This window comes from Echinops telfairi, unplaced genomic scaffold (assembly GCF_000313985.2).
Source record: "Echinops telfairi isolate 266 unplaced genomic scaffold, ASM31398v2 ScPeMD7_20;HRSCAF=75, whole genome shotgun sequence".
Taxonomy (NCBI): Eukaryota; Metazoa; Chordata; class Mammalia; order Afrosoricida; family Tenrecidae; genus Echinops; species Echinops telfairi.
Window position 1 is genome coordinate 14,073,465 of NW_022103917.1, and position 14,953 is coordinate 14,088,417.

A 14,953-nucleotide genomic window follows, 5' to 3' on the forward strand; every position below is an offset into this window, starting at 1 on the left:
GACACTGTTGCCTTCAACTATGAACTTGGAGAAGAAAGAACCTTGTGTTTGTGGGTGCACATACCAATTTAGGCTTAAAGGGAGTGTTACAGTTATGTTTTGTGCCAACTTGCCTGGGCCAGTCTTGTCCGCGGTTTGGCAGTTAGGGCCTGGTAATGAGACCCCCATGATGTGACCTAGCAGTGTAATCAACTCCATGATGGGATCTGACAAAGCCATTGTAAGAGAACTGTGGAGTACTGCAGCCTCAAGTCACAGTCCTGCTCTAATTGAAAGGACATTTCTTTCTTTCTTTTGTAAAGAATAAAGAAATCTTTATGGGAATAAGTAAGCCAGAATGCTTCTTTTACCCCCAGTTCCACAACTTCTACTTGTATAATTCAGTCCCATTGATTACCCTCTTTGTGTTGCACCACTATATTGATATCCTTTTTCCAAATTATGCCACCACCAGTGACAGACTCGATGCCCCGTAAGCAACAACTCTTTCTCTTTCGCCCGTGGTAACCATTGGTCCAGTTCGGGCTTATTGTTTGTTTGTTTTTGAGTAGATTTCTTGATATAGTATTCACATATCATTCGCTAACATGATTAAATCTTTTAAAATGCATTGTATGTACATCCTCACAATCAGTTCTAGTGCTCCCTCATTCATTATTTGCTTCCCAAATCTCCTCAGCCTCTCCACCTCCCCTCCCTGCCACCTCCCAAATAAACCATTGCACCAGTCACTGTTTCTATGAATCTACCCCTTCTGCACTTCATAAACTGGGAAAACCGACAGAAACAGATGATGATGATGATAGATAGATAGATAGATAGATAGATAGATAGATAGATAGACAGATAGATGATAGATAGATAGATAGATAGATAGATAGATAGATAGATAGATAGACAGATGGAGTAATAGATAAAACGGCAAGAAGAAAATAATAACTACAATATAAAAATACAAATAAAGAGTAAGAAAAAAAAGACCACTATCAATATTTTAAAAGCCAGGGAAGAAATTTTGTGGTAAAACAGGCAAGAAATACTTGAACCTAGAACAAATTCAGATTGGGTCAAGGGGGAGGATCACTGACCAAGTGTCAAATTATACAATGTTTGATCCAGCATAATCAAGTTTACAATAATCTCTGTCTGATAGTAAAGCTGTTTGAGTTCCTCACCTGTGACTAGAGGGGATCTGCCAGAGGCTTAATCTGACTAGACCCTCTGCAGAAGGATTTTAGGCTCCCACTGTCCCCCATAGCTTTCTAAAATTTGGGTGTTCACAATTTAAGCTCTAATACTTTTCCCTTCATCATATTTGGATTTTGTTATTGCCATCTTTGTAACACAGAGGCTGGCGTACTTCTTCTGTATGGGCTTAGTTGATGTGAAAGGAAATTTCTTCGGGGGTTAGGCCTATTTTTGTTTATGCAAACTGTGGAAAAGTTCATTCCTTCTTGCTGGCCTACATCCTGCATTAGCCTCATTAGCCTCTGCTTCTTTGAACTTGAACCAACTGTCCACCATATTGCTTTCTGATTTCAGATTCATTGAACTCTGCAACCATGATCCAGATTTGCTGAACTTGGATTGACCCAATTTGGATCCACTGTCTATGATCTTTCTGCACCCCTGGCAAATACACCAGTCAGAAAAAGGCATCAGCTTAACATTTGACCAATGAACTTTAACTGGTCTGAATGTATTTGCTTCTATAACTGTGTGAGCCATTTTCTTGACATAAATGTATTTCTTTACACACATATAAGCATCACTCCACCAGTTGTCTATTAGTTTGCAATACTGTGGTGGCTTGTATATTTCTGTGATGCTGAAGACTATGGGGTCCCCAAAATGAACAGGTTTCACCAGAGTCTCCAAACTAAGAACAGCCAACAAAGAAGGAATAGCATGCCCACTTCAAAGGAATTAGGGACTGAAATGCCTATGGATAGCATCAAAATATTGTCAGTTACTAAAAACCTAATGAATAGAAGCAGAACATTATCAGAGATAGTGTCAGAAAATGAGACTCTTGGGTCAAAAGGCATTCAAACTATTATTGAGGAAGATCTACCTTCTCAAAGTAGAGTCTACTGAATTGACACAGATGGAGTGAAGAATTGGGGATAAAAGCCTCTGGGGTCTCTGTTTGCTGGTGGGGCACTACTCAAAAGGAGAAGAAAGAGCTACAGACATCAACTGAAAATTGGGACTTAGAATGTGCAAATTATGAATCTAGGAAAATCAGAAGTCATCAAAAAATGAAATAAAACATATGAAGATCTATATTCTAGGCATTAGTGAGCTGAAATGGACTGATATTGGTCACTTTGAATGAGGAAATCATATGGTTTATTATGCCAGAAGTGACACAATCAAGAAGAATGACATTGCATTCATGGTCAGAAAGGACATTTCAAGATCTATCTTAAAGTACAACGCTGTCTGTGATAGGATCATGTCTATCCCCTTACAAGGAAATCCAATCAATACAACTATTTCAATTTTATGCACTAATCACAAGAGCTAGTGATGCAGAAATTGAAGAACTCTACCAACGTCTTAAGTCTGAAATTGATCAAGCATACAATCAAGATCCATTCATAATTATTGGTGATTGGAATGTAAAAGTTGGTAGCAAAGAGGAAAGAATTATAGCTGGAAAAGTTGGTTTGGTGATAGAAACGAAGCTGGATATCACATGAAAGAATTTTGCAAGACCAAGGACTTCGTCATTGCAAATAGCTTTTTCAACAACACAAAGGTGTGAGATATGACAAAATAATAATAATTTATAAATTATCAAGGGTTCAGGAGGGAGAGGGAGGGGGGAGGGAGGGGGGAATGAGGAGAGGATGCCAGGGCTCAAGTAGAAAGCAGGTGTTTTGAGAATGATGATGGCAACATATGTACGAAGGTGCTGGACACAATGGGTGTATGTATGGATTGTGATAAGAGTTGTATGAGCCCCTAATAAAATGATTTTTTTAAATGTACTATACATGTGGACTTTGGCAGAAGGAATATATAAAAATCAAATAGACTACATCTATGGGAAGAGACAATGGTGAAGCTCAATATCAGCAGCTAAAACCAGACCAGGGGCTGACTGTGCAACAGACCATCAATTTCTCAGATGTAAGTTCAGGTTGAAGCTGAAGAAAATTAAAATAAGACTATCATAGCCAAAATGTGACCTTGAAGTGATCCCACTTGAATTTTGAGAACGTCTTAAGAACTAATGATGAAAGAGCTGATGAGCTGTGGGATGACATCAAGAACATCGTACACAGAAAGCAAAGGGGCATTGAAAAGATAGGAAACAAAGAAAAGAACTGAGTGGATTTCACAAGGGATTCTGAAACTTGTTCCTAATAGTAGAGTAGCGAGGGCAGATGGGAGAAATGAGGAAGTCCTGGAGCTGAATAGGAAAGTTCAAAGGGCAGCTGGAGAAGGAAGCTTCAAAAATTATAATGAAATGTCAAAAGACCTAGAGTTAGAAACACAAAAGGAAAGAGCAAGTTTGTTATGTGTTAAGCTGAAAGAACTCAAGAGAAAAGGTCATGTCCTGAGTTGCACTATTGAAAGGTTCTATGGGGCAAATATTGAATGATCCAGGGGTTGCAAAGGAAGCTGGAAAAGATACAAGAGAGTCACTGTAGGGAAAAGAGCTAGTGGATATTCCACTGTTTCAGGAGGATATTCCACTGTTTCACCATGAGCAAGATCCACTGGTACTGGGGAAGACGTTCAAGCTACAGTGAAAACATGAGCCAAAAACCCGGCTTTAGGAATTCATGGACTACCAATTGAAAGGTTTCAAAAAGCTGATGCAACCCTGGAAGCACATAGGCTTCTCTACCAGGAAGTTTGGAAGACAGCTGCTTGGCCATCTGACTGGAAAAGATCCATATCTGTCCCCATTCCAAGAAAGGAGACCAAACAGAATGCTGAGCCTACTGTACAGTATCACTAATATCACATGAAAGTAAAATTTCCCTGAAGTGAATATGTCAATGGTTGCAGCACTACATTGGTAGCAAGCTGTGAGATGTTCAGGCCAGATTCAGAAGAGCACGTGGAACAAAGCATACCACTGCTGATGTCAGAAATATCTTGGCAGAAAGCAGATAATACCTGGTAGATGGAGATTTGTGCTTTAGTGACTATGCCAAGGCAGTTGACTGTGTGGATCATAACACATATGGGTAGCCTTGAGAGAAATGGGAATTCCAGAACCCTTCATTGTGTGCCTGTGGAGCCAGTATGTGGAAGAAGAGGCAGTTTTGAGGAGGAAAAGGACTACGGCATTATTTAACACGAGTAAACTTAGGTGTCATGGTTGTATCCTCTCACCATATTTGTTCCACCTATATGCTGAGCAAATCCTCAGAGAAGTGGGACTACATGAAGAAGAACATGGCGCCACAATTGGAGGACAGCAAGCACTTGGTTCTCTTTGTTGGGGAAAGGCACTGCCACCCCAAATAGCTGAGTTCCTCCCAGTACACACACCCACATTCCTTCCTTCTGGGTCACTGATGACATTGGTCTTCAATCCCTCGTCTCCATATACCATCTGACTCACCAACTGTGGGGGAGCCCCTACTGTCCTCTTCAAACGCCTTGGCCTTCTCTTCCTCCCCTTATCTCTTCCCCATCAGAGAACCCACAGAAGCACACATCTCCTCTTCCTACCTGTGGAACTTATTTGAATCATAAAGGAATCATCACTATACCTTCTGAGTACATGATCTGGTGTCTATACCATTCAGGGTTTCTCCAGAAATTCCTCTGAGTTCACACCAGGTATTTTAATGTTGTTCCAACTTTGTGAGCAAGAGATGTCACATGGAGGACTGGTGTTCTCCAGGCCCTCTATCTCTTGTGGTGGACGTTCATCTTCTTTTGTGTTCTTCCTGTAGTAAAAGACTACTACTGCTGACATCTTTGCTCTGGCCAGTTTTTGTGAATTCTGTTCAAAACAGGTTTGACCTTTTGCAACATCTTCTCCATCTGGGAATAAAATAGAGAGAGATCACTAATTTGAGAGAAAATGGGGACAGGGTAGCAAGGGTATGATCGTGAGAAGAGGCTTCACTTGGGGAGGGGGCATGTGGCAGGGAAAGAGTGGAAGATGAAGAAGAAGACCATGGATTAGGTCACCTGACCTTTTCTTTTTCCATAATCCTGTGTGTGTGTGTGGGGGGGGCTTTACCCCTACCCCTTCTCATTGCCACAGGTGCTTGTGATGGTTTGATTTTTCCATTGTGTCTGTGTGATCTTTATCAACATCAGGATCTTGTGTCTTCTCAGTCACATCTGCCTTCTCCATCACTTCATCCTTCCTGGAACCCACAGTGAATTTCTCCCAAGTCTCCTGACCTCCTTAAAAACACCTTCAGGCAATGAAGAGCAAAACAGGTGAGCTTTGTTTGGTCAGTCGTCATGGCAACGCCCTCACCCAATGAAAACGCTGGAGAGGGTCAGACATCACAGAGCCCCTCTGCCATAGCAACTTGCAGGAGGAGAGGGGACGCCAGAGAGGCCAAAATGCCTCTATGCCAAACTAACCTGCAGCTTCTGCGAACACACCACCGATTGCTCACACCTGTTGGATGATGATACCCATGCCAGAGAAAGGGTGTACCATGGACATCCCCATTCAGTGGTTCCTTCTACTTTCTCACCAATCTCCATTACCTAGTATTTTGGATGATTCAATGGAAATCTCAACAAACTAATATGGCCATATTTAAGTTTCAGTGGAAACATGAAATGTCCCACCACTCTCTAAGAATTTCATTTCTGTTTCTTGAAAGCAATCCACTTAGTGGCCACTGCCAGACAATTTTCCCCATCCTACTTCCTTTTCCCGTGTCCAACAGTTTTCATTAGCAATGTCTTTTCATTCATATTTTAAAAGCATATAGGATTCTATCTATCCATGTTGAAGGAATTCCTTTCAGTACAAGTATCATACAAATTTATACAGAAACCATAAAAGCAAGTGATGCAGAAATTGAAGAATTCTGCCAAATTCTGCTTCAGTCAGAAGTTGATCAATCATGCAACGGAGATGCATTGATAATTATGAGCAATAGAAATGCAAACGTTGGAAACAAAGCAGAAGGAAGGGTACTTGGAAAACAAGCAGTTGGTGATAGAAGCAAAGCTGGAGATCACATGACAGAATTTTTCAAGACCCATGACTTGACCAAATACATTTTTTCTATGACAAAAAAAGGTGACTGCACACACCGTGCACTTCTCCAGGTGGATCAAGAGGCAATTATGCTAGCAGGACAAGGAAATACTTCACGGTTTAAAATCAGGAAATAGGTTGTATCCTCTCATGATACTTGTGTATCCTGAGCAAATAACCCGAGAAACCGCATGATATAAAGAAGAATGCAACATCAGGATTGGAGGAAGTCTTTTTTTTTAAATCACTTTACTGGGGACTCTTACAGCTCTTATCACAATCCATCCATCCATCCATTGAGTCAAACACATTTGTACATTCGTCGCCATCATCATTTTCAGAACATTTTCTTTCTACTTGAGCCATTGGTATCAGCTCATTTCCCCACCTCCCGCAACCTCCCTCCCTCTCTCATGAACCCTTGATTATTTATAATTTTTTTGTATGTCTTACACTGATTGTTGTCTCCCTTCACCCAATTTTCTGTTGTCCGTCCCTTGGGAGGGGGTTATATGTCGCTCGTTGTGATCAGAGCCCTCTTTCTCCCCCCACCTTCCCCTTCCCCTCCTGGTATCACTACTCTCATTATTAGTCCTGAAGGGTTTATCTATCCTAGATTCCCTGTGTTTCCACCTCTTAGCTGTACCCAGGTACATGCTCTGGTCTAGCCGGATTTGTAAGGCAGAGTTGGGATCATGATAGTGATGGCAAGGAGCACAAAGAACTAGAGGATAAGCTAAAAAAATGCAGAGAAAGTGGGGTGAATGTTGCTAAATTAAGGATCACAGTCCATGCCATGACACAAGCTACATGTGCATTGCCGAGTTGTACACAAATTTGCTCTACAAATTCTCAACCGAAATACAATGGAAAGTTATGTTTTGTTTTTTTTAAATGATGATATTATTTATCTTTGTAAGATTTACTGGTTTTGCTAAGCATAATATTCTCTAGTTTTGTCCACATCTTCTAGTGTTTAAGAGAGCTATCACTGTTTATTTTATTTTAAGTGTAGGCTGGGAACAAAGTGAATAGAATAATATTTTCTACCCCATCATTTTCCCAAGCCTGTTTTAATGTCTCAAAGTTGAATGAACAGAACAGGGAAGCTGCCCTGAACCACTGTTTTTTATTGATGGATAAAATTCCATAGTATGAATGTTTGAGAACTTGTTTATCCATTCCTCTGATAGTTACGGTTTTGGGTTGTTTTGCTATTGTGGAAATTGTTGTAATAAACATAGATGTCCATATATCTGTTCATGTTGTATTCTTAATTTCTGAAGGGTGTATTCCAAGTAGAATGATTGCTGGATCATAAGGTATTGGCATTAGTTTAAGCAAGGGCCATCCTGATTTGCATTATGGTTGCACAATGCTACAGTCTTATCAGCAATGCCAAAGAGTCCTATATCTCCACATCTTCTCCAGAATTTTTTACTTTTGTTTTATTGAATTTTTCCTAAAGTGTCAGTGTGAGGTGAGATGTCATTGTTGTTTTAATGCGTATTTCTCTTATTGCTAATGATCTCGAGCATTTCTTCATATGGTTCTTGGATGCCTGCATGTCATCTTTGGTAAATTATCTACTCATGTCTTGTACCCATTTTTGTTTTGATTATTTATGCTTTCTTAATACGATGTTGTAGTTTTCTATAGATTTTGGCGATTAGCCCTTAATCAGATCTATCGTTACTGTATATTTTTCCAAATCTGTGGTTTGTATTGATTCTTTTGATGAATCATTTGGTGTGCATAAATGTAATTTTAGTAAGACCCATTTCTTTATTTTGTCTTCTATATGTGGATATCTTGCATTATATTCGATAGTATGTTTATGATTTTATAAGTGTCCTTAAGTTTGCCTCTATTTTTTATTTATGATCTTAATAATTTTGTGATGTATAGTTAGGTCTTTGATCCATCTTAAGCTTGTTTTTGCACATGGTGTGAGGTATGGGTCTTGTCTCATTCTTTTGCTGATGAAGATCCAATTTTTCCATCACCATTTGTTGAAAAGGCTTCTCTTGCCCATTTAATGTGTTTTAGTTATTTATCTAAAATTCGGTGTCTATAAGTACTTGGTTGCATTTCTGGGTTTTCAATTCTAACCCATTGGTCTTCATATGTACTGTTGCACCAGTATTTGGCAGTTTTGATTACCGTGGCTATATAGTAAATTTTAAGTTCTGGGAGTAAAAAGGTCTCCTACTTTGTTTTTATTTTTAATAGTGGTTTGTGTATCCTGTGTTTCCTTCATTTCCATATATTTCATTGTTAATTGGTTTTTCCATTTCTATGAAAACATTTTGTGGGATTTGGATTGTAATTGCATTGAATTTGTAAAGTAATTTTAGTAATTGATATTTTCACAATATTTAGTCTGCCAATACAGGAAGATATTACCTTGTTCCATTGTGTAAGTTCCTTTTGGCTACTTGAAGGAGTATTTTGTAGTTTTCTTTTCGCAAGACTTTTGTTTCTCTGGTAGGATATATTCCTAAATATTTTGTCTTTTGGGTAGTTATTGTGAATGGAATTGTTCTTTGGAAGTCATTTACAGTACCATCATCCTTAATTTACAAGCCTCCAAATGTTTTCTCTATGTTGATCTTATGGCCTGCTAGACTGCCAAAATTTTTCAATTAGTGTGAGCAATTGTTTAATTGAATCTTTGGGGCCTCCTATATGTAGGATTATGTCATCTGCAAATAGATTTTTATCTCTTCTGTGCTTATGTGGATACCTTTAATTCCTGAATATAAGACTTAAAACTATCAAACTTTTTGAACAAAACACAGGAAGAAATCTTCATAGCTTTCATTTATTACCAGCCATTTGAGAGATGCAAATCTAAACAGCACTGAGATACCACCTCACACTGGAATTGATAGCAAATTAAAAAAATTGCAGAAAATAAAAAATGCTGGAGAAGGTGTGACATGATTGGGACTTTCATACAATGCTAGGGAAACTATAAAATGGTGCAATCACTGTTGAAAGGAGTATGGTGCTTCCTCAAACAATTTGGTATAGAAAAACCATATGATCCAGCAATCTCTACTTGATATGCACCCTAATGAAATGAGGAGCACAGCTCGAGAAGGTGTATGCACACCCACATCCATCACCACCGCTTGTCGGTAAGTTTGTCACACTGTGGTGGTGTGTGTATTGCTGTGAGACTGGAAGCTATGTCACCAGTATTTCATATACCAGTAGTGAGCAGGTTTTAGTGCAGCTTCCAGTCTAAGGACAGACATTGAAGAAAGAGCAGGCTGTTCACTTTAGAGGAACTAAGCACTGGAAAACATATAGGTAAGCATCACAGCATTGTCAGTTCCTGGAAACCTAATGAACAGAAGCAGAACAGTGTCAGAGATGGTGTGAGAAGATGAGCTCCTCGGGTCAGAGGCATTCAAAATATGCCTCAGGTCGAATTGTCGACCATGATGACTTGGATGGAGTTGAGCTTGTTCAGAGTAAAGCCTTTTGTACCTTCATTTGCTTATGGGGCATGACTGAAAATGAAAAGAAATAGCTACAAGTAAAAATTAGTAAATGGAATGTACAAAGTATGAATCTAGGAAGTTTCAAAGTACATTCTACTTGACATGATTGAAATTTGGAATGATATGTTATGTGTTAAATCCCAAATACTAATAATTTTTAAATATGAAATGGAATGCAAAAAGACCAATATTCTAGGCATCAGTAAGCTGAAATGGACTGGGTTGGTCATTTTGAATGAGAAAATTATGTGGATTACTATGCCAGAAATGACATAATCAAGGGGAAATGGGTTACATTCAGTGTCAAAAGGACTATCTGTGATAGTATAATATCTATTTACATACAAGGAAATCTAATCAATACAACTATTAAAAAAATTATGCACAATGACTAAAGCTCGTGATACAAACGTTGAAGAATTCCACTAAGCTCTTCAGTCTGAAATTGATCAAACTTGCTATCATGCTGCATTGGTTATTATTGGTGGTTAGAATGCAAGCATTGGAAACAAAGAGGAAGGAATAGTAGTTTACAAATATGGTCCTCCCCCAATATTGCCTTGCAGACCTGGTTAGACCAGATGATGCACAGCGGTACAGATGGGAATTAGAAACGCAGGGAATCTAGGACAGAAGAACCTCTCAGGACCAGGGGTGACAGTGGTGATACCAGGTGAAGAAAGGGGGAATGGATGACAGGGAGCCACATATGGCCTCCTCTCTGGGGACGGGCAGCAGAGGGGTGGGTGAAGGGAGACACTGGACAGTGTAATATAAGATACAATAATAATTTATAAATTATTAAGGGTGCATGGGGGAGAGGGGAGGAGGAAGGGAAGGGGAGGGGGAAAAAAAGGAAAATGAGCTGATTCCGGGAACCCAAGAGGCAAGCGAGTTTTGGGAATAATGAGGGCAACAAATGAATAGATGTGTTTTATACAATTGATCTATGTATTGTGATGAATTGCATGAGCCCGAATAAATTGATTAAAAACAAACAAACAAATATGGTCCTCGTGACAGAAACAAAGCTGGAGATCACATGATAGAATTTTACAAGACCAATGGCATGTTCATAGCAGCACAAAAGGTGTGGTTTTCTCTAGATGGAATTCACAGAGAATCAGATTGATGACATGATGACAGAGAAGTTCAATATCAGCATTTAACACCAGGACAACTGTGGAACAGACCATCAATTGCTCATATGTTATTTGAGGTTGAAGTTGAACAAAATAAAAAAAGTCCACGAGAGCCAAAATATGTCCTTGAGTCTAGCCCCGCCTGAATGTTGAGAACCTCTCCAGAACAGATTTGCTACATTGCACACTAATGCCAGAAGACCTGAGGAGCTGTGGGAAGACATCAAGAACACCATTCATGAAGACAGCAAACGGTCATTAAAAAGGAAGAAAAGATTAAAGTGAATGTCAGAAAATACTTTGAAACGTGCTCTTAATAGTAGAGTAGCTATGGCACATGGAACAAATGAAGAAATCACAGATCTGAACAGAAAATATCAAAGGGCAGCTGAGGAGACAAAGTAAAATATTGTAATAAATTTGCAAAAACCTAGAGGTAGAAAACTAAAAAGAAAGAATAAGCTCAGCATATCTTAAACTGAAAGAACTGAAGAAAAAAATCAAGCCTCAATTTGCAATACTGAAAGATTTTATGGGGAAAAGTATTGACTAATGCAGGAAGTATCAAAAGAAGATAGAAAAAAACAGTCATTGTAACAAAAAGAATGAGTCAACTTTCAACCATTTTCAGAGGTAACATGATGAGCAAGCAAGTTCAAGGAGGAAGTTCAAGGTGCAATGAAAGGATTAGTTTAAAAAGAAGGCTCTAGGAACTAATGGAATACCAATCGAAATGTTTCAACAAACTGGTGAAGTTGTCAAGGATTTCATCCTGCTTGGGTACACAATCAATGCTCATGGAAGCAGCAGTCAAGAGATTAAATGATACACTGCATTGACTAAATAAAAAAAGAAGCTAACATCAATAACAAAGTAAAAACAAAAATCTCAAGCAAAAAGGAAGTAACAAAAAATACAAACTAAAACAAATTTAAGATGGAACAAAAAGGAGATCAAATGTTATTGTCCCTATTGTTGTTGCAGTTAGGTGCCATTGAGTCAGTTCGGACCCACCAGGACCCCATGAACAACGAAAAGAAACACTGCCGTCCTCGCAATGGCTTTCATGCCTGAAACATTGCTGCAGTCATGGATTGTGTCAGGCCAGCTCCTTGAGGGCCTTCCTCTTTTTCACTGCCCTCCACTTGACCGAGCACGACGTCCTTCTGGAGGAACTGGCCTCTCCTGACAATGTGCCTAAAGTACATAAGGTTGCCATTCTCACCTCTGGGGAGCACTCTGAGAAGCTGGTCCTTTTGGTAGTTCCATGGTACTTTCAATCTTCTTTGTCAGCACCACAATTCAAATGTATCATTTTTTCTTGGGTCTTCCTTATTCGATATTCAACTTGAACATAATTTATGAGGCAATGCAACATACCAGGGCTTGGGCCAGGTGCAATGTAGTCCTCGAATTAACTCCCTTGCTTTTTAATACTCTTAAAAGGTTTTGTGCAGCAGATTTACGTAATGTAACATGTTTTGATATCTTGAATGTTGCTTCCATGAGCATTGACTATGGACCCAAGTAAGGCAAACCTCTTTTTCAATTTTCATCTTTTTTACACTTATCCTGATGTTATCTATCGGTCCAGTTGTGAGGATTTAAGTCTTCCTCACATTGAGTCATAATCTGCAGACCGTGGTGTTCATCAGCAAGTGCTTCAGGTCCTCCTCACTCTCAGCAAGCAAGATTGTGTCAGCTGTATGTGGAAGGTTGTTAATAAACCTTCTTCCAATTCTGTTTCTTATAATTCAGCTTCTTTGATATTTGGTGCTGGGTGAAAAGGGAGATCCAACGATAAGGTGGTAAATTTTAACCTAACTGCATCTGAAGCAAAACAATATCCAATATACTCAGCTATTCACATCCCTGGTCTACGGTCACAGGGGGTACCCTGGAGGCTTCATTCACATGTGTTTTCGCTTTGCCTTTTTAAATAAACTGAAACAACTTTTATATGGGTCAAATCGAGATCAAATGATAAGATACTACATATTAACTTAACTATACCTTCCTTCATTGACTTTAAAATGGTCTCTGTCCGATAACAAGGCTATTCAAATCCCTTGACGATGGTCAGAGGTGACTCACTTGAGACTTTCAGGGTGGACCCTGCAAATGGATTTGGGGCTTCCACTATCCTCTATAGATTTCTGCTCTTATGTTCATAAATTGGAAAGAACAATATTGTTACAAAGTCAGTTCTTCCCTACTTGATATAGAGAGTCAATACAATACCAAACAAAACTCCATCAATATGTTTTGTAAACATTTGCCAAACTGAGTCTAATACTTATATGGATAGTTAAAGGGTGTATAGTAGCCAAGAAAAAAAAGATCAAAGTTGGGGGACTCACATTAGTCTATTTCAAGGCTTCCTAGTAGGCTACAAAAATGAATACAGTGTGATATTGGGAAACCAGATGCAGAGATCAATGGAAGAGGATAGAGAGCATAAAAATAGACCCACACAAGTATAGTCAACTCATTGTTGACAAAGGAGACCAGGGAAATCAATGCAGAAAATGTGCTTATTTCCATAAATGGTGCTGGAACAGCTAGAGGTCGATCAAAAAAAAATTAACTCAGACACAGCATTGATACCTTAAAAAAGGAATTGATTCAAGAGGGATCATATACCTCCATAAAAACTCAAAACAATAAAACTTTTCAATCAGAAAAATGTGTATATGACATTGTTGTGGTTATGAGGCTTTAAATACATAGAATATCATCAGCACAATCCATGACAGAATAAATTTATGTTGGAGTTTGTCATATTAAAATTTCCTGCTCTGTGAAAGATATTTTTAAAAGAATAAAAATACAAGACCCATACTAGGAGAAAATACTTGCAAAATACATATCTGATACCCAAAATATGCAAAATCAGAACAAAACATATTTAAAATGAGCAAACTATCTGAGCAAAGTTTTACCATATTAGATATAGTTGTGGATGGTGGTACAGTGAATTACACACTGGGCTTCTAAGCAGAAGATCGGGAACTTTAAACCAGCAGCCTCTCCATGGGATGAGGCTTTGTATTTCTATAAAGATGTAGTTCTACCCTGCCTTTCAGAGTCACGATAATTCCGAAACAACTCAATGGCAATTAATTTGGTTTTGCTTGCAAACATATGAAAAGACGCTCAGCAATATTTTTATTAAGAAAATGTGAAATCGGAGAATAATGAATGATACACTCATTACATTGACTAAAAGAAAAAAATTTAAATTACAACAGGAATTGCTAGTAAGAGTGCAGAGCAACAGGAACTGTTATTTTCTGGTGCAAAATAAAAAAAAGGTACAGCCACTTTGAAAAATAGCTTTGCAGTTTCTTACAAAGATAAACACAGTCTTACATGATACAGTAATTGATCTCCTGGGTATATTGACAAAAAAGAAAAGAAAAGATTCACTTGGTTGGAGAGAGCATTTGAGATGGACCTGGAAAAATTCCAGGCAGAGGGTACTAATTCCAGGTAGGCTTCAGGACAAGAAAGTATTTGTAGAACAACTGGAGACTAAGAGCCTCCTTAGCAAAGGAAAGGTGAAATTGGGATATAAAACTACCTCCACCCTCACATTTATAATGTTGACACTTAATATTTTAAAGGGACCAATTTAGTAAGATATAGCTTTATTCAGATTGTTAAATAGTCTGCTCATTAATTATCCACTTTAAGAGATTATTATGAGAAACATTCAATAAGAACAAAGTTTAAAGCATTCATTAATGATAAATTTATTTCATATAGTCAAAATGTTACCCTTCTTAAGAAAGATTAATAATCTAAGGTTTGGGGGCTAAGGGGGTTGATATTAAATAGCATTTTTAAATAATTAGGTTTCTTGCTATAGAAATAACAAAAAAATTATCATTACTAGTTTAAAGATTTAATTCAGTCCTTGAATAGTTTGGCTTACAGGACAAGGGTGATTTAGGTTCCGGAGTTTGAAAAAGGCTGCTTGGGTACTTGGGTGCCATTTCTCTGATTATTATAAATCCCTGACAATATGAAGTCCATGAGGAGTCAAATAATGTAGACTGATTTCCTGATTGCTTGGTTTGCTCCTCACCCCA

General features: G+C 38.4%; 1 non-coding gene across 1 annotated transcript; it reads right to left on the reverse strand.

Moving 5' to 3' along the window:
* Positions 1–7,212: 7,212 nt before the first annotated feature.
* On the reverse strand, positions 7,213–7,341 carry LOC115869071. The gene has a single exon (XR_004045977.1). It is a non-coding gene; the product is annotated as a small nucleolar RNA SNORA36 family (small nucleolar RNA).
* Positions 7,342–14,953: the final 7,612 nt, after the last annotated feature.